Source organism: Haliotis cracherodii, unplaced genomic scaffold (assembly GCF_022045235.1).
Source record: "Haliotis cracherodii isolate W230 unplaced genomic scaffold, xgHalCrac1.p SCAF_2, whole genome shotgun sequence".
Lineage (NCBI taxonomy): Eukaryota > Metazoa > Mollusca > Gastropoda > Lepetellida > Haliotidae > Haliotis > Haliotis cracherodii.
The window spans coordinates 26,207,786-26,228,029 of NW_027266275.1; the positions used below are offsets into that span (position 1 = coordinate 26,207,786).

The 20,244-nt window shown below is 40.0% G+C and overlaps 1 pseudogene; it reads right to left on the reverse strand.

Moving 5' to 3' along the window:
• Nucleotides 1-5,160: 5,160 nt before the first annotated feature.
• Nucleotides 5,161-12,970, reverse strand: LOC139467534 (carbohydrate sulfotransferase 15-like; annotated as a pseudogene).
• Between the last annotated feature and the right edge of the window lie 7,274 nt (nucleotides 12,971-20,244).

Consider the following 20,244-nt stretch of genomic DNA (forward strand, 5'->3'; position numbering starts at 1 on the left):
ATGGGTCACCCGTGCCCCCAATAAAAGCAAGAACGTTACCGACAGATTGATGATATCAAATTTAACCAAAACCATTGGAGAAGGGCAAGTGCTTAATCTTTGATGGCCACTTGATCTTTCCAATATTTGCAGATAACAACAACATATTATAACATTTTTGTCCACATCATATATATATATATATATTTTATATATTGAGGGATATCTGCCACATTTTCTCCTTACCATATGATTTGCAGTTGATACGTTTACGCGTAAGAAACAATTGCTTGCCAATAAATGAATCACCCCAATTTCTTTACAACTGTCAAAAAACAACATTTCTGAACCATAAAGCAATATAGGACAAATTCTTTTACTGTGAGATAAAGCTGTTTGAACGGTCAGTTTCTGTAATCTACTGTGAAATGTTTTAATGACAAGTCGGAACAGTCTATTTTTGACATAGGGGTGTGCCCAATCGCCTACATAAAACCTGTAGGCGTTTGAAGCGTAGGCGATATGGGAGTAACCCGTTCTAATTATATTACCACAAAAAGTAATGTAATCGCTGAAAATTTCATTATCAATGTTATCTGTCCATATTTCTGTTAAACCACATATATCAAAATTATTGAGATAGTTCATGAAGTCTGTACCATACATTTTGTAGACAAACCGCTAATATTCCAGAAGAGGAGACCGACCTTGTTCAGACACTGATGATCAGTTAATGAATACAGGGCACGGCCGCAACCCTATCTCATCTCTGTTGGAGTAGTCAGCTTGGCAGGCTTGTTGTTTGCACGCATCATATCCCAATATATATATTTTATGTTTTATCAAAAATATTAAAATTATGTTAAATATGAAAGAGGTTGAATTGCTGACAATGTCCCAAATACACCACACATAACTGTCTTTGCAACATGCTTATTCCATTAAAAAAATAGAAAATAATATTCTAAAGTACGAATATAATGTAACACATTCTATTTATGTGTCAAGATAAAATCTTTTTTCATAACCTGACAAAATGCCACCATTCTTAAATCTAAGTATTTTGGTTTTGTCTATATTAAGTTATCAACAGACACATTATAATCAGAACAAAAACTATCCAAAATATCAATCTGTTTCTGCAGACCAATAATGGTGGATGATAATTGTTATAATTGTCCCACAAAGTCAGCAACAAAAGCAGAAATAATTCTGGATGAAGCTGAACACCAGATCAACATGTAGATTTTATTTCATCAGCAAGTTCATTAATAAACATTGAGAACAATAGTGGGCTTAAAATGCACCCTTGTCTTAGGCCCAGTGGGCATTCAAAAGGGTCTGACAATATATTGTTAGCTCTGACACATGCTTTAACACAACTATTAGGCATTCAACATTTTGGAAGAAACTACCCACATTTTAGGAGATGCCATAGTTTATTTCTATCAACTAAATGGAACGGCTAGTAAAATCAACAAAGACCACCTAGAGCTTTCCGCATTTACGGTAATAACAAGTCGTGGGCACGTTAAAACAATTCGGCAATATTATCATCTGATCCAGCAGATTTGGATGATTAAGTCCATAATACAATGATACATTTCAACTTGTGTAATTGGTTGTCATTAATAATAGCATCAATATTACCATTTGATTTGTGAAAAATATTGTCAAAATGATTATATCAATCATCAATAGTTATATTTGGACTGTGTACAAAAAATCCAGTAATGTCTCGTGCAGTCCTCCAAAACTCTTTCGCATTATTTATGTTGGCTGTTAGTTCATCACGAATAGAATCGTTATACCTTTTTTTATTCTCCCGTGATACATCGTTATATAACGACCGAGGGACACGCTATCTTGACGCTTTCTATATAAACCAGTAGAAGTCTGTGACCTTCACATTTATAGAAATTGCATTCCTTGTCAAACCATATTTTAGAGTCATTACATTTGATCGTTACCTGTTTCTTCAATGACTCATCAGCTGCACAAACACAATCACTCAACAAACATTTTGCTTTATCTATATAACGGACAGCCGAGTCACAACATTTTTGTTTAGATTTATCTAGTTATATGCTTGTCCCTGAAAAGACCCGTTAGTCGCCTCTTACGACAAGCATGGTCGCCTTTTACAGCAAGCATGGGTTGCTGAAGACTTATTCTACCCCGGATCTTCACGGTGCCAGTCGAAAAGTGGAATTTGTGCATATATTCACAGGTGTTGGAATCTGTTACTGTGTTTAGAAGCCGTTATGTGATTTTTCTGACTTTTTCAATATATTTGTTCAATGTTTATAGACAGTTCACACGCTGTCTGTGCCATTTTCTGGTTTATGGTGAACACATTCTGACAATGTGGTCCTTGGGAATAATGTAAAACGCAATTTGAATCCGCCACTTTCCCGCTGATATTTATCAGGACAATAAGTATGTCGAGGAGCCGTAAACCACAAATATACCCTCAATAGTGAACCCTTTTGAGTGTAGATGTTATGGCGCTCAGAAACGACAGTATAAAATATCCACAATATAATAGCGCTGCATATGTACCCATAATTAAAAAAACCTTGACGCTGACCAGAAGGTTCACCTGATGCAACCTTCTGTGTAGGTTCGACAAATCTTCACGCGGAGTAGTATGGTATCGGAGTAAAAGATCTTAGTTTAATGAGGACCCGTGAAGACCCGGGGTAGCGTAGGTCTTAAACAACCCATGCCTGCCGTAAAAGGCGACCATGCTTGTCGTAAAAGGCGACTAACGGGATCGGGTGGTCAGGCTCGCTGACTTGGTTGATGCATGTCATCGTATCCAAATTGCGTGGATCGATGCTCATGATGCCAATGACTGGATTGTCTGGTCCAGACTCGATTACTTACAGACGGCCGTCATATAGCTGGAATATTGCTGAGTGCGGCGTTAAACAACAAAGCAAACCAAATATTTAAATGCGATTGTGGTAAAGAGGAAATATAAGCATCTGAATGGGAAAGGCGATGATTATATGGTTGCTTCTTTCCATTTACCATATGAAGCGCTCTAAAATCCTGACACGCAATGACGTTCACTGAGAGCCCTGTTGAGAGAGAGAGAGAGAGAGAGAGAGAGAGAGAGAGAGAGAGAGAGAGAGAGAGAGAGAGAGAGAGAGAGAGAGAGAGAGAGAGAGAGAGAGAGAGACCTAATTACCTGTTCAATACAGCACATGTAGCAAACAGAATCCGGACAGAAACCTAAACTACTGCCGGCCAAAAGAGTTTGCGAACAATTACAAACGTCATGACCACGTTTCTGGGCTGAAACAGTTGCCGAACACGGCAAATATAAGGCCCAAAACACAACTATAACACCCGAATCAAATTCATCACCATCGAATAACCTATTTTTGTTCACTTTAGCTACAATCAAACATGGGTGTACATTTTCTTTTCCGCGGTTGTTTATCTTTATAAATAACCAACACTGTCAAACTTATTGGATCCAGAGCTACTCTCGGTAGATATTTATTTTGCACATTTATTGCACATAAAAAGTATGAAATGCCACAATTTATAAAACGCCAAGCAATCTCTGTACACTGTCACGCTTGTTATTTTCTGGTCTGCGAGATTGAAATAAATTTATAAGTAGTTTGCAGGGTTGGCCAGTAGCAAGTCCGATTTATTATTAGATAGAAAGATTAAGATCGTTTGTTTCTTGTAAACATGGCGATTATTTGTGATTATCGCTAAACAAAATAAACTGGATTGAAAATGCATTTATAACCAGGACATCAATTGTGCAGGATTAGCAAGTAATACAGAGCCATGCTATAAGTTTTAAAGAGATTAAAAGGCTTATACGATTTGTTCCATACTGATAGTGCGGTCCTTAAATATTGTTTGATATCACCAAGCACAATATAAACTGCGATTAAAGTACGTTACAGCAAACATTACAACATATATCAACATATATAGTCAACCACAATTGCGTTAACTGTCAATCAACCATCACTCACTTGAATGTGTTAACTGTCAATTAACCATCGCCGACTTGAATGTGTTAACTGTCAATCAACCATTACCCACTTGAATGTGTTAACTGTCAATCAACCATCGCCCACTTGAATGTGTTTACTGTCAATCAACCATCACCCACATGAATGTGTTAACTGTCAATCAACCATCACCCACTTGAATGTGTTAACTGTCAATCAACCATAACCCACTTGAATGTGTTAACTGTCAATCAACCATCTCCCACTTGAATGTGCTATCAACCATCGCCCACTTGAATGTGTTAACTGTCAATCAACAATCACTCACTTGAATGTGTTAACTGTCAATGAATCATCACCCACTTGAATGTGTTCACTATCAACCATCGCCCACTTGATTGTGTGAACTGTCAATCAACCATCGCCCACTTGAATGTGTTCTGTCAATCAACCATCGCCGACTTGAATGTGTTAACTGTCAACCAACCATCACCCACTTGAATGTGTTAACTGTCAATCAACCATCACCCACTTGAATGTGTTAACTGTCAATCAACCATCACCCACATGAATGTGTTAACTGTCAATCAACCATCACCCACTTGAATGTGTTAACTGTCAATCAACCATCACCCACTTGAATGTGTTAACTGTCAATCAACCATCACCCACTTGAATGTGTTAACTGTCAATCAACCATCACCCACATGAATGTGTTAACTGTCAATCAACCATCACCCACTTGAATGTGTTAACTGTCAATCAACCATCGCCCACTTGAATGTGTTAACTGTCAATCAACAATCACCCACTTTAATGCGTTAACTGTCTGTCAACCACTACCCAATTGAATGTGTTAACTGTCAGTCAACCATCACACTCGTGAATGTGTTAACTATAAATCAACCATCACACACCGGAATGTGTGCTTTCATGCTGATTTTGTGTGCACAACCATTTCCGGCGTTTCAGTATTGATGATGGTACCTTTATCCAGAAGGTTTTTAAGTCACTTGAAGTTCTCTATTGAAGCATTACGCATAGGAATGTAAGTATTGGTACGCGATTCAACGCACCAAACAGGTTCAAAGTTCAGCTTGATTCGATAGTGCTGTAGAGGTCCTTCCGTCACACCCAAACTAGTCCCGGTTCCAATCGGCCTCTTGGTATCAACAGGTACCTGTCTTGGTACATCTTACCAATTCCAATGTTCGTCTTCCATAAATATTGACATTTTCTCATTATACGGTTTATAAAATCTGTCGATAAGGGCACGTGTAGAGTTCATCATACCCCCAGCCTTGACTCCATATTTCCTTTCATTTAATGCCTTCATACTGATTATGTTTTCCAGCATTTCGTCAGACAGTTTTCCTGTAAGATGAAACTTGAATTATTTATACATATTTTACACAACAGCCACATGGTGCTATGCGTGAAGCTTATGTCTAATTTATAAAATCGGCGTAAAGCTAAACTCACTCGCTCATAATGTTTTGCTAAAACTCCGAAAGTCCCTACCCCAAGGCGTTCCAGCTTCCCGGTAGTGTATAGAATCGCTAATATCATGTATTGTTCAAACCAGCCATTGTCAATCAGAATTTGACAGGTAAATCATGGTTGTCTTTGCACCATTAACTTTTCATTGAGACTCCCCTACTAAGCGTAATTCTAAATAATGTATGACAACACATGTAAGCTACATCACAAACCATATAGACTGATCACACCCCATTTACATCCCGTAAAACTGGACGATATAATTTCCAGTTAAATGGTCCGGATTGACAGGTTTCCATGTTAACAAATCATTGCAACGGAGTCATGTTCTTAGACAAAATAGTATCCGGAAAGTAGAGTTGCTTCCCTTATTCGTGCACGGATCTGTTCATCGAGGGTTCGAGGGTTCGAGAGTTTCCCTCGTTGTGATCATTAGTTTGTCAGCATTAAATCCGTCTTGAGGGTTTTGCCAAAGTAGTAAGTGTTTACGACATGCGCCACTTGGGGCTTTCCTCCCACATGGAGCTGACACAATGTTAAAAAGGGGCGTTAATCTCAGCCCTCTAAGTCACACATTAGACGAGGTCATAGATTTATTTATTTAGATTGTGCTGGTCTGTACAACTAATACAATGAACACAACTTCAACAGAAACGGTATACTCACTTAATTTAAGAAATTTGTAGATTTCCACCAGATGCCTTTTTTCATTTCTTACATAATCTTCGAACTTAATCACGTGTATTTGGTCTCTTGGAAACAGTTCCATCCAATCGGACATGAACACCTGGTAGATACCTCGACGGATGTCCAGCTTTTAAAACAAAATACCAATAAACATATGGATATGTGTTTTGTGTAACACACACGCACGCACGCAGGCACGCACGTACACACACACACACACATACAGACAGACAGACAGTATGTCTGTGTAAGAGAATATAGCGGAAATAGGGAGACACACATCGGCTGTGTAAGAGAATATAGCGGAAATAGAGAGACACACATCGGCTGTGTAAGAGAATATAGCGGATATAGAGATACACATACTGTCTGTGTAAGAGAATATAGCGGAAATAGAGAGACACACATCGGCTATGTAAGAGAATATAGCGGAAATAGAGAGACACACATCGGCTGTGGAAGAGAATATAGCGGAAATAGAGAGACACATACCGCATGTGTAAGAGAATATAGCGGAAATAGAGAGACACATACCGCCTGTGTAAGATAATATAGCGGATATAGAGAGACACATATTGCCTGTGTAAGAGAATATAGCTGATGTAGAGAGACACATACCGCCAATGTAAGTTAATATAGCGGAATAGAGATATACCAGCTTTACTAAGAGTCCAGTGTTTATGTTGAAGGTCCTAAAACCCGACGTTTAACCGAGACTAGTGTTAATTAGAGGCAGGCTGTTATGCTTCCAGATTGCAGACAGTTGTTTTAACAATTTTGCTACATATGTTTCCTGTCAGTATTTCAGAGTGAGTGAGTGAGTGAATTGGTTTAAACACCTCTTTGAACAATAATCCATTTATATCACGGCGTGTCAGCTTAATGTGTAAGGAAACCCCGAAGTGAAACAGGTCTCAGACGTTTACCACTTTGGTGAAACCCACGAGCACGGGTATGGTGTCGTCAGACTTAGAAACATAATCGGGGCGAACCGGGATTCGAACACACAATCATAGGTTTCTGGAGTGCCCACGGGATGTCTGTACAGCGAATTGCAGGTGCCTTAAACGACTGTGCCCCATGTACCCCCCGGTATTACAAAAGTCCTGAAGACCTAGCGTTTCTTGAAGGCAGGCGTTTATTCCTTTGCTGCACCCGTTAACCTGGCATTTATTCAACCATGTTGCTACATATAATAACTTATAATAAGCTTACTGGAACTAACGCATCATGATACCGTTTTCAACAACTCTCCTCGAGGGTGATACAGTATGACGTATCTAGATAATAAGTATGACGTAAATAGAAAAAGTGTTTTATGCATTTCCGAATGAAACATATATACACCAGTGAAGAAAATAAGGCGGAAGAAAAATTTAAAATTCGATAATGGCGCTTCACTTGCTGAAAGCCTCACCGACGCACGCATTTGTTGAAAGGGGACTGCAGGCAATGCGGGACGACGTCAATATCAGTGGCTGCAAATGTAGGCTAAGTAAGTTTAAAGACACAACTTATCCGTACCATAGGTCTGCGACTAGAGAATAGCACAATGATAAAATACGTCTACTTCCGCAGCTTTAAAACTTACATGATTGGTGTGGAAATTAAGTTTTGGCATGTTCCTTCAAACAAGACATTGCAATTATTGTTCTGGAAGTTCATATAAGTCGAGTCTGCACTACACAACAGCTGGGGGCGGTCGGGTAGCCTAATGGTTAAAGCGTTCGCTCGTCACGCCGATGACCCAGTTTCGATTCCCGACATGGGTACAATGTGTGAAGCCCATTTCTGGTGTCCCCTCTTTGTGAGAGAATACACCACATAAACAGATACGTACCGTCTCTATGAGAGAATATAGCAGATATGTTAAGAGAGAAACGTACTACCTCTGTTAGAGAATGCAACAGATATATTAGGAGAGAAACGTACTCCCACTGTGAGAGAATACAACAGAAAAAAATTAGAAGAGAAACGTACGCCCTCTGTGAAAGAATACGGGGCGGTCGGGTAGCCTAGTGGTTAAAGCGTTCGCTTGTCACGCTGAAGACCCGGGTTCGATTCCCGACATGGGTACAATGTGTGAAGCCCATTTCTGGTGTCCCCTCTTTGTGAGAGAATACACCACATAAACAGATACGTACCGTCTCTATGAGAGAATATAGCAGATATGTTAAGAGAGAAACGTACTACCTCTGTTAGAGAATGCAACAGATATATTAGGAGAGAAACGTACTCCCACTGTGAGAGAATAAAACAGAAAAAAATTAGAAGAGAAACGTACGCCCTCTGTGAAAGAATACGGGGCGGTCGGGTAGCCTAGTGGTTAAAGCGTTCGCTTGTCACGCTGAAGACCCGGGTTCGATTCCCGACATGGGTACAATGTGTGAAGCCCATTTCTGGTGTTCCCCGCCGTGATATTGCTGAAATATTGCCAAAAGCGGCGTAAAACTCACTCACTCACTCACTCACTCATAAAGAAGGATACGTACCGCTTCTGTGAGAGAAGATGATAAGGAATAGTTGTAGCAACACCCTCGGAGCGACTGTGATGTTAGGCAGTTTTGAAATTTTGCAATCTCTGTCACAACCAGGTCATGGAAATCATTTTTAGATACCGGTATATTGCCTTTATGAAAGTATAAGGAGTAGAGTCTGCAAATATATCAAGTAAATCTAATCAGGAAGTTGTCATGGAAAACCCTTGTTTTGGCCGGGTGTTTATGGATTTCTCGATTCCGACAGGATTTGATTGGAAAGTCTTGCGCCATATACTTTAGATCATTTGCGTCTTAACATATTGAACGAAATCAATGAGGATGAGGTTTAACCATATCAGCATTCTAAACACTCGTAATGTGAGATGGTCTGCGTCAAGTACCTGGCCGTGACCCCGTGAAGATCATGGGTAAGAATAGATCTTCAGCAACCCATGCTTGCCGTAAAAGGCGACTATATGCTTGTCGTAAGAGGCGACTAACGGGATCGGGTGATCAAGTCCGCTGAGTTGGTTGATGCATGTCATCGTATCGTAATTATGTTGATCGATGCTCATGGCATCAATCACTGGATTGTCTGGTCCAGACTCGATTATTTACAGGCTGGCGACATAAAGCTGGAATATTGCTGAGTGCGGCGCTAGACAACAAACAAACAAACAAACAAACAAACCTGGTTGTTGGGTTCCTGAGGATCACAATGAGTTTAGCACGAGGGTTCAGATGGTGAATGACGTTAGCATTTGTCACACGTGGGTCGGTGCATCCCTCGTTGCCAGGCAACATGTCCCAAAAGTCGTTAAAAGAGAAATAGCCTGGTGTAGCATCAGCTATGAAAAAAATTTGTGTAACAAGCTGCTGATCTCGTACTGATACACCTTTTCCATGTCAATAAATTATCTTACCTATCACATATGGACTGACTTCGCATTGTCTGTGTCTACTCTGGATAAACACGGAACTCGTCTGTCGAAGATTGAGGTACGTCTCTATCGATGAACAGGACGGAACTGAAAGAAAAAAGCAACTGGTGTCGGTGCTACCATGTACGACTTTTCTTTGAGTGAGTGAGTGAGTACGGCTTTACGCCACTTTTAGCAATATTCCAGCAATATCACGGCGGGGGACACCAGAAATGGGCTTCACACATTGCACCCATGTCGGGAATCGAACCCGGGTTTTCGGCGTGACGAGCGAACGCTTTAGCCACCAGGGCAGGCTAACCGACCGCCCGACTTTTGTTATAACTATATAATGCAATCAGTATTTCTATGCGAGACTAAATGTTTTAAGAATGTTAGCATTAATGAGTGAAATATGTCCGATACTATATGAGACTAAATGTTTTAAGAATGTTAGCATTAATAAGTGAAATATGTCCGATACTATGCGAGACTAAATGGTTTAAGAATGTTAGCATTAATGTGTGCAGTATATCCGCTACTTTGTAAGACTAAATGTTTTAAGAATGTTAGCATTAATGAGTGAAATATGTCCGATACTATGTGAGACTAAATGTTTTAAGAATGTTAGCATTAATAAGTGAAATATGTCCGATACTATGCGAGACTAAATGGTTTAAGAATGTTAGCATTAATGTGTACATTATATCCGCTATTATGTGAGATTAAATGTTCAAAGGGTGTTAGCATTAATGTGTGAAGTAGATTCGTTAATATGTGAGATTAAATCTTTTAAGAATGTTAGCATTATTGACAGACGTATGTCCGCTACTATGTGAGATTAAATGTTAAAAAGGATGTTAGCATTAATGTGTGCAGTATATCCGCTACATTTTGAGATTCCATGTTGAAGGATATTAGCATTAATGTGTGAAGTAGATCCGCTAATATGTGAGATTAAATCTTTTAAGAATGTTAGCATTATTGACAGACGTATGTCCGCTACTATGTGAGATTAAATGTTTGAAGGATGGTAAGTCTAAATGTTTGGAGAATGTCCTGAACGGATGCTACTATGTGTCAGTAAACGGCGATGCGATGTCAGACAATTGTTTGAAAGATGTCTAGTAATTGGTGAAGCAATAACTAGATCAGTAAAGCTCAGGTTTTAGAGGACGAGCCGCTAAAATGGTTTCGATAGTATGAGAGGATTACTTTGCAAGTATTTGCACCTAGAACATGAATTGTCCGTACACGATTCCAAGCACTCAAACGGGTTAGCCATGCAAAATTTGAATCCCAGATCCGTAGATGTTCTAGCCTCATTTCACACCCACGACATGCGAAAGATAAGACAACAGTTAGCATATAGAGATTAATTTGGTTGGATGACGGCGCGTAAGCTGTCGCTCGCCTTTCTGGACAAGTATCAACAAGTGTCATATCATCCATTTGTTACACTGACCTTAATCAGACAACGTCTTAAGATGCAACGGGGCGGTCGGGTGCTCCAGTGGTTAAAGCGTTCGCTCGTCTCGCCGAAGACCCGGGTTCGATTCCCGACATGGGTACAATGTGTGAAGCCCATTTCTGGTGTCCCCCGCCGAAATATTGCTGGAATATTGCTAAATGCGGCGTATGATCAAACTCACTCACTCACTCTTAAGATGCAACAACTACCAAGTAGTATACAAATGAAGGCGCATTGGTAACGGGCAATGAAATATACGATCATTTTCCGCAATAACCCCAAGAATGAACATTTATGACACATATACGACTGGCATTTGGTGTGATGGGACTAAATATACTTGCAAATATCAAGTTGCAAGCTGGTTTACTATGCTTCAAAACTAACAATAAATTAACCATGTTTGATAAGCTTATTGTGAGAGAGGATATAAGCTTGTGAAATCAACTCCTCCTACACTTTTCGAAATAATATCCCTGACACTCTAAACACAAGATGTCGACATGTTGATGATACGCTTATTGCAGTCCCATTTCATTTCGACTGAATTTCGATTGAATGTTGATCTTGATCTTTGAGTGAAACGAACCAAAACATTTTCAAAGAAGGACCACATCCTAATGGCCTCGAATTTTGTAACAATGCCAAAGTACTTCGGTGTGTTAGGGTTTGTTGAGTTGCACGTTTCGTGATGTAGACGAACCACGCCTCAGAAACTGATGATGACATAACCATGATCTTGTCAAAAATACTTTTTAAATTTTTTGAGTAACTGATACTTTTTGAGAAGGTATAAACACACAGGTTTAGCCTTTTTCTATTCCTGACCTTTGCCCTAGATTATGTCATGTGCCAAGGGGATTTATCATGAAAGGATAAGTCTTAAACAATTTTACACGTACGTAGTCGGTCACGACAGATCCACTGCGTCTCTTTCATGGCATGGGGGGCGACGTCGGGGGTGTTTCGCTATTCTGCTAAACAGTGTGGTAGTGCCACATTTGGCCTGACCTATGATGAAGAAGTAGGGGAAGCAGCCCCATTTAAGGGCTTTCTTCAATGCTCCCTCAGCAGAAGGACAAGCATTTTCAGGAACTTGCTCTACCCACCAGCATGGATTAGTAAATTCCGGATCATTTTTGTTGGTTGCCTTGGAAACAAATGATTCAAAGATAAAAAAATATGATTCATGGTAAAAACCTGTTAGACTCGACCCCCCACTTCTGAAACCTAGCATCCCGTCAGGAACCTCGGGATGCGTACAAAGTGTGTGTGTGTGTGTGTGTGTGTGTGTGTGTGTGTGTGTGTGTGTGTGTGTGTGTGTGTGTGTGTGTGTGTGTGCATGAAAACACGTTTTATTAGAGTAACGTATTTCATTCCCTTCTAAATTGATACATTTGTATTACGATATAAACCCAATTCCCATAATTTAAACCAGTATTGGACTGCATATAGGCCACTGGGATGCTTGAGTGACAATAAACTGTCCAATTCACCCAATTGACTCCTTCATTTACATACGACAAGTGTGATATATTGGGGACCTAGACTGACACAGAATCCCGAAGGGAAACCACGGAAGAAGATAACAACAGCAAATAAGTAATTATTGTTATTTCTCACCAGCTTCATGACGTTAAGCTCCCGCCACAGACTTTTGTTGTGAGGTGCATTTTCCAGATACCTCTCAGTTTCGTTATACCTTCTGGCTCGTCTAAGATATTGCCAGGAAGTGGGTCGGTGATTTTGAAACTGATGTACGGCCGCTGGATCCTTGGCCGTGGTCTTCAGTATCCCCAACCCGTGTCTTTGGACATGTTTGTCCCGCCCCGGAATCAGCTTGTAGGGATTTACCACGACTTAGACCGTAAAGAACCCAAGAACAAGTAGCAGCACCAACACAGACCAGATCAACCCTACCTCCAGATGTCTTGGGCCAATTGTCATCATGCATCGTCTTTCTGTAAAGTGAATGATATGACACGTCTTTATCACACATACTGAAGCGTAGCATGTTATGTTTCAGATTCTCAAAAGTCTTTACTTTGTGACAGTACTTATCGTGGCGAGACATGTCATGACATACAAATAGCATACAAATACAAGTCTAAAGGAACAGGCTTGATTGGTTCGGGAAGACACTCCGACGGGTTGCTGGTTATCTCAACAAATACATTTGACGGATTTGAGACTTGGGGTATTTTAGTAAAAGAACTGATTGTGAGAAAATACAGCATGGCCATGGAGGACTTACGAAAATATAATTGTTTGAAATTGTTTGAAAGCAGTAGGAATAGAAGATATCTGCCAAATGATTGACTCGACAGACGTGTGGGTGTCATCACGTAAGGCAGTTGCGTCACTCACGTCACACAATGTTCAGTTGTGACTCGAGATAATTTCCCGACTAGCGTACCTTTTCTTTGTGTTTGGAGACGTGTTCATGAACGCAGCCAGCAGTGTACCATAGCACACCTCGACCGATGTGGTGGTAGGTCAGTGTTGGTGTGATCTGGCTTCAGTTACAGGACCTCCCTTCCGTCGTGATGGTCGACTCACAGTGATCCGTTATCGCGATGAGGCTTTTAAACCAGTCGTGGTACCCTTCACGCGTATGATTGGTCGATACTTTGAATTCCAACAGTATAACGCCCACTCGATTTTAGACGAAAGGAAACATCTCAGTACTGCCTTGACCAGCTTAAAGTCCTGACCCAACCCATTGGAACACTCATGGATTGAACTTCCGCCAAGTTCGTGTAGGCCTTCACAATGTAGGCCAATTCTTTGCCGCACTGCACGAGGAATGATCGCCAGGTCATGTCCGGACGACATCAGGCAGTTGAGCAGGTCGACAGATATTACAATCGTGAAAAATATTCACCCCTCATGTCACATCATTTATATTTCATCATTATATTCATTATGTCCCATATTTTTAGCATAAGTATTGTTTCAGGTGTAAACTTACCCGTTATATCGGGATCGACATAAATAAGTCCATGCCTCTTTCTAACGGGAGCATAGCTAAAAATAAGTTTAAATCAAAGTTTAGTTTACAAGATTAATATCTTTTATTGTATTTTGATGAATTGAATCTCATTTTAACGTCAACGATATGTATGAACGATTTTGGCGAATCGTCCTGGAACTAAGATTAGCCGTTCAAGATGTGTTATCAACGCCTTAATCAACCACAGAATGGTAGGTTGGTGACGTTTTATGAAGCCCATTCTTAAGTACTAGACACACGTGGGAACACCGAAAACATCCATCATGGAAAACATACGAAATCACGACGAAGCATATTTGCTTCACCATGCCAATTGACATATTGTCCCCGTGCAGACATGTACTGCAGGTACGTGGATTGTCTCGTTGACAACTATCCTCGCTGAAGAACTATGCAGGTATAAAGCCTAGCTAAGCTATTTTAATAAGCAATATTGTTAAGGATCTTGAACATGTATCCACATTTATCATGTGATGGGTAGGTAGGTTTCTCTGCAGCATAAAGCCAACGGATTAAAACTATATCTGTTGGTATCATATGCGAATACAGATGCAAATATCAAAGGTCAAGTAGGTACTACTTTCACTGTTTACAAACATGGCTTCGCCATTGTCGTTCGGCGATCGAGTCAGAATTAACCTTCGGGAATCTGGAGAAACTACTGGGATAATTGCTATCATTATCAAAAGAACAGTCTAATATACTGAAAATCAGTGTCTAACTGTGAAGTAGCTAAGGCATTTTACAAGTTTGGGCAACATTGGAGACATAAAATGCGAAACTATTTTGCGAGGGCACTAGTCCTAGCCAAGCGGGATCACTTTCCATATCTGTGCTTGTAGACCTCTGCGACTTGGAACCTTTTCCACAAATTAAAATAGTTGGATTTGGCCGAAACATGTTTGAATTGTTACCTTGTTTCGTTTTGTCGCCGTGTGTACATCTGAGTGCACTTCGTAACGTTATGACAGGACAGACTGTCAACAACGTCTGACCGTGGCGTGACGTCTCAGAGACTATGGTTAGAGCTTCCCTTTGAACGATGGATTGTCGCGAAAGGCAAGTATAAACAATTCGTGAAGGCAATTGTTGTTTTGCGTATATGTTGTTTCGCCGCTGTATAAGAAACATGTTTCAGTTGGAACTGTATTGGCTCTTGTCACTGTCCGACTGACACATCACTTACCCTGTGACGTAATATATATTAATGCGCACATTCAAGGAAAACTTGCAATGTTTTGGTAATGTTTGTGAGAGAAGGGATAGCGATTTTCAAGCAAAGAATTGAAGAATGACATTATATGATAAAGAGGTTATCATGCTTGTTTGTTTGGGGATGGTAAATATTCTGTATTAGGAATAAATACTATGTATTCCTAATACAGGATATTTGCCATTCCCAAACACACTCGCGTGATGACCTCTATTTATCATGCCTCACAGTGAGATTGACCAATAAGAGAGCAGAACTACTGACCTCACATGAGCCATTATTATGCCTCACAGTGAGATTGACCAATTAGAGAGCAGAACTACTGATCCAGCATGAGCCATTATTATGCCTCACAGTGAGATTGACCAATTAGAGAGCAGAACTACTGACCTCACATGAGCCATTATTATGCCTCACAGTGAGATTGACCAATCAGAGAGCAGAACTACTGACCCCACATGAGCCATTATCATGCATCACAGTGAGATTGACCAATCAGAGAGCAGAACGACTGACCTCACATGAGCCATTATTATGCCTCGCCCAATATTTTCTGCTAATCTAATATGACACCGTATACGGCAACAAAAGACACCATAACAAATAGTTTACCGTCAGTCAATAAAAAAAAGATGGTTGTTACTGACATAATAAGAGACCGTACACCGTATATTACATATTTCACTTGGAAATTCTGGTACAGAAATTCGTTATTCGACACTGTTTTCTGTTTTAATATCATTAACTGTGATAAGCAAACACATTATTTATTAAAGAAACCACTTTCGTGACTTTATTCATAAAAATCATAGAGAAAAAAAGGTTATAACGGAGATCACTGAGTTACAAATAGCAACTCCATACAACATACTATAGGTTGACGTCACAAACAAAAACGTGACGCCAATGGCGTCACATAACAATAGAATAGAAGCGGACTGCTATCAAGTTACAGTAGCCCGCAGATTTCTTTTTTATCATAATTCTATCCATTTGAGCTATATTACTTTAAATGTTCACATTTAGTGCATTATATATTCCATTGTTAACGTTTACTGGTCTTGTCATGCTGTGTACCGGTTGTAAGTGTCATTTTTTTAATTTAAGAATTGAACGTCAGTTTGGATGGGTTCATTGAAGTGTGAACGATTAACGCTGGTAAACCGTGTGAACCTTCCAGCTTGCGAGGGCACACGACAGTTTAACCAGCGCTTTTTAATCGTTCACACTTCAATGAACCCATCCAAACTGGCGTTCAATTCTTATAATTTCATACTTTGTAGTTTACTGGTCTCGCCGAATAATATCGTAACAATGTTTGCTTAAATTTGAAGTCCTCTGGTTTCGCCGAACAACATTGCAACAATGTTATTTTGTCGGAATTTGCCGGCTCTCGGTCACATTCGTTTCCCCACTCATACTCATGCAGTTACGCAAAGAAAAATAGCTATTTGAATATATACAGCATAATCTAGAAATATGTCAATATAATTTCATTATTTGAACAAATTTAAAAAACAATAGTTGGGATAAATCAAATCTTAAAAATAGGTTACAGGAAGGTGAACAAAAATATAAACATGACCTCGATGCACCGAGGCGAGGTCAACCTTTAAGCGCGGATTTATATATGACGTCACATAAGTTTGTAAATAGGTGCATTTCGAGTCGAACGGGAGAATCAGGATGAAATTTATACTTACTGCTGTTGAAAATGAAGTTTATTGAGAAGTTATGGAAAACACCCCGACGCGTGAACCCTCTCATAGCACTAGCAAATTGGGAATATCACCGATTTATGAATGTGTTGCTTGTGTTTGGATAATCGCAAACCAATTCGGACGATGAGGAATGGACTGGTGGGGGATTGGACCGTCTGCTCTGAAACTTGCGTGTTTTGTGTTAATTTTCAAAGCCAGGGTGTGTTATATTTGAAGTTTGGGATTTGTCGCTTGTGCTGAAATACTTTGCTCAGCTGGTGTTTCTTGTCACCTGAGATGGACCTACTGTATGACCAGCTTCATTTCTGAGAAGGTCGGCCAACTCAGAAACCGGAATAGTAGATTTCTTATTCCGTGTACGGATATTTTCTCTCTTTTTTTGTCCGTTCACAGGAGTGTGAACTCTAAATATCAGATCATGTGACTACCTATTCAGCCAATCAGGGTAAACTTCAAAGTATGAAATTATTTTGATATGTGCGACAGAGATGCCAAATAGTGTAAATTCGTTGTGTCTCACGCCTCGACCAATATTTCCTGCTAACCTACTACGACACCGTATACGGCAACTAAAATCACCATAACTAATAATATCCCCTAATCATTTTCGTTAAGAAATCGTAAATACTGGAGGGGTATGCTTCCGACCACTTCCACAGCATGGGTGTATGAGCGAGTCAAGCCCTGACGCGGATACTGAAAGGGATTTGTTTCTTTTGACTGATCACCTCTCAATGTTTGTTTGTTTGTTTGCTTGTTTGTTTGTTTGTTATTCAACTCCGCACTTAGCAATATTCCATCTATATGACGGCGGTCTGTAAGTAATAGAGTCCGGACCAGACAATCCAGTGGTTGATATCATGAGCATCTATGCAATTGGGATACGATGACATGCATAAAACAAGTCAGCGAGTCTGACCCTCCGATCCCGTTAGTCGCCTCTTATGTCGCCTTCACTCATTTGAATATTTAACTTCCAGTACTTTAAATAGACAGTATAAATGTGGCAGCAGCGACATATAATGAACCCTAGTTTCATAATTAATACACTCCCGTATATCCAGTATTGGGACGCCGTCGAATGTCTTACAGTTGCCACGTGCTCCGTTCCCCAATCTAGTGTTTCCCACTATGTATCCGTACTTCCGGACAGGGCAAGTGGAACCATCACATATCAAATCGTCCAAACATTGCCTTCAGTCACCCTCATCTCTATGTTTTGTTTGTTTGTTGTTTAACGACGCACTCAGCACTATTCCAGCTATATGACGGCGGTCTGTGAATAATCGAATCTGGACCAGACAATCCAGTGATTAATATCATGAGCATCGATCCACGCAATTGGGAACGATGACATGCATCAACCAAGTCAGCGAGCCTGACCACCCGTTAGTCGCCTTTTACGACAAGCATAGTCGCATTTTACGGCAAGCATGGGTTGCATCCCTATGTTATTAAGGTTGTTCAAGAAACTGCTCCCTCAAAGTGACTCGAACAATGTAGTCAGTCCCGGAAGTTAATAACTGTAAATAATCATTACTGATTTTTAGTTATCCATTCATGTAATTTCCCCCGCTGCTTTACCTTTCACGACCAATGGAATCTGTTCCGGCGGATTGTCGAGGCTAATTGTTCTCTGGCGTCGACATAATATAACATGTCGTGTCAGCTTAATGCGGGAGCAAATTGATACATGTCGCAGACGTTTACCACAGACAGGGATACAGTGAAAAACCAAAAGTCATAATCAAGTCTTTGAAAGGCATTTAGAATTGATACACATGAGGAAGAGAATTTATGGATGTCAACATTTATGGATATACTCCTCATAATAAAGAAGTTGATATCCTTAAATTATCTTACTTAAAATTCATAATGAGTGTGATTCTGGGATTCGAACGAACCATAATAGGATTCTGTCTGGACCTAAGGGCACAACCCTGCACAGCTAACTGAGGCCCATCGGACCACTGGCCCACCCGTTTCCACGTTACATATATGGAAAGGAAAGATAAAGAAAGATACTCACACACTTCCGTGAATGCTTCAAGAACCCGTGGACGTATTCGAATGCCGGGGGTCCCGTGAATAGGCGTGTGTACAACCGGGGCCGCGATATATATCACCATATATATATATATATATATATATATATATATATATATATATATATATATATATATATATATATGGAAAGGCATAGAACGATAGGGCGTTCTCAACAAGCTCAAAATTGAAATTCAGATCCCGGATTAAGGGATTAGGGCTGGGGGATTATAGTCTGTTTCTGAACTGTGTTATCATACAGCACACAGTCTATAGTCTTGAACTAATATAATCCTACTGCCCAGTATTCTGTCAACATGGCTAATGCTGACGTACCTGTCGAGTTTGTACCAATTTCCACTGAAGATTGCGTGCTAGTTCATGCTGGTGATCAGTACACCAAGAGGAACAATCACAAAGAGACAACATACTGGAGCTGCATCGAGCATAGACAGGTTGCCCATCTACAGTAAATACCAAAAATGTCATTCCTATGAAGTTTGCAGACTACACCACCACCAAACGAACCAACATATTGTTGATGTCCAGTTTCCAGTCGAGAGGAGGTCACGCCCGTTCCAACAATTCACAACGAATAAATTGCAGGTAAGAACCGAACTTAACAATCCAATAAAATAGGACAGCAGTTGGAGGGGAGTGGTATAAACTTAACAAGGGTCACATTAAACCACATATACCCCGAGTGATACTGTGAGTGAGTGAGTGAGTTAAGATTTAACGTCACATCAGCCATATCGTGACGAGATCAATATATACAGTAATAATATACACAGTTAACTATATAAACCCTGTCAACATAAGACAGTAAATCAAACTAGATTATCACAGATGTAGATATAAAACTGGTATGGAACTGAAGAAAGATACGATACAAAACAATACAGGATAGAAACGGACTAGTGATAGCCAGCTACTCAAACGATACCGCTACAACGAATTTATCTAAACGACATCGGCTGTCATAAAAAAAATCAGAACAAATTGAAAATTGATAAATAAAACAACAGTGAGATTGAGCTGAGCTTTACTTATGTTGTTACAGGTGACATTAATTGACTCGTACACAACGTGTGACTTTTTACTTCGTAGCGGGGTATTGATGTATTCCAGCTCTCAGAATGTGTTTCCTACCAGGCGTGATTATACTAATAGTTTTTTAAAATCAAAATCACGTGAACCAATCAGATCTCAACATTGTGACATGGAG